Source organism: Volvox carteri (genome assembly GCF_000143455.1).
Source record: "Volvox carteri f. nagariensis unplaced genomic scaffold VOLCAscaffold_302, whole genome shotgun sequence".
Classification (NCBI taxonomy): domain Eukaryota; kingdom Viridiplantae; phylum Chlorophyta; class Chlorophyceae; order Chlamydomonadales; family Volvocaceae; genus Volvox; species Volvox carteri.
The window spans coordinates 5,948-7,635 of NW_003307834.1; the positions used below are offsets into that span (position 1 = coordinate 5,948).

The following is a 1,688-nucleotide window of genomic DNA, read 5'->3' on the forward strand; positions in this document are numbered from 1 at the left end:
CGCTATGCTATGCTATGCTATGCTATGCTATGCTATGCTATGCTATGCTATGCTATGCTATGCTACGCTACGCTACGCTACGCTACGCTATGCTATGCTATGCTATGCTATGCTATGCTATGCTATGCTATGCTATGCTATGCTATGCTATGCTATGCTATGCTATGCTATGCTATGCTATGCTATGCTATGCTATGCTATGCTGCGCTATGCTATGCTATGCTATGCTATGCTATGCTATGCTATGCTATGCTATGCTATGCTACGCTACGCTACGCTACGCTACGCTACGCTACGCTATGCTATGCTATGCTATGCTATGCTATGCTATGCTGCGCTGTGCTATGCTGCGCTATGCTATGCTATGCTATGCTATGCTATGCTATGCTATGCTATGCTATGCTATGCTATGCTATGCTATGCTATGCTATGCTATGCTATGCTATGCTATGCTATGCTATGCTATGCTATGCTATGCTATGCTATGCTATGCTATGCTATGCTATGCTATGCTATGCTGTGATCTATAAGCATATGCGATCTGCAAGCATATGTGACCTGCAAGCATATGCCATATGCGATCTGCAAGCATATGCCATATGCGATCTGCAAGCATATGCCATATGCGATCTGCAAGCATATGCCATATGCGATCTGCAAGCATATGCGATCTGCTAGCATATGCTGTCTGCAAGTATATGCGATCTGCAAGCATATGCTGTCTGCAAGCATATGCGATTCTGCAAGCATATGCGATCTGCAAGCATATGCGATCTGCAAGCATATGCGATCTGCAAGCATATGCCATATGCGATCTGCAAGCATATGCGATCTGCAAGCATATGCGATCTGCAAGCATATGCTGTCTGCAAGCATATGCGATGTGCGAGCATGTGCAGTCTGCAAGTATATGCGATCTGCATTTGGAATATGCAAGCATGCGCAATATGCAAGCATGCGCAATATGCAAGCATGCACAATATGCAAGGATATTGCATATGCAAGCATGGGCAATATGCGACATGCAAGAATATGCGATCTGCAAGCATATGCCATATGCGATCTGCAAGCATATGCCATATGCGATCTGCAAGCATATGCGATCTGCAAGCATATGCGATCTGCAAGCATATGCCAGCTGCAAGCATATGCCAGCTGCAAGCATATGCCAGCTGCGATCTGCAAGCATATGTGATCTGCAAATATGCCATGTGCGATCTGAAAGCATATGTGATCTGCAAGCATATGCGATCTGCAAGCATATGCGACCTGCAAGCATATGCGATCTGCAAGCATATGCGATCTGCAAACATATGCGACCTGCAAGCATATGCGACCTGCAAGCATATGCCATATGCGATCTGCAAGCATATGCCATATGCGATCTGCAAGCATATGCCATATGCGATCTGCAAGCCTATGCCGTCTGCAAGCATATGCGATCTGCAAGCATATGCCGTATGCGATCTGCAAGCATATGCTGTCTGCAAGCATATGCGATCTGCAAGCATATGCTGTCTGCAAGCATATGCGATCTGCAAGCATATGCGATCTGCAAGCATATGTGATCTGCAAGCATATGCGGTCTGCAAGCATATGCGATGTGCGAGCATGTGCAGTCTGCAAGTATATGCGATCTGCGCCATATATGCAATCTGCAAGCATATGCGATCTGCAAGCATATGCGA

General features: G+C 45.8%; 1 protein-coding gene across 1 annotated transcript in view; it reads left to right on the forward strand.

Moving 5' to 3' along the window:
• The window catches only part of VOLCADRAFT_101034 (uncharacterized protein), a gene marked incomplete at both ends in the record, with an annotated part of 9,578 nt that overhangs the window by 3,348 nt on the left and 4,542 nt on the right, over positions 1-1,688 (forward strand). The gene's annotated exons all lie outside the window — the stretch shown is intronic.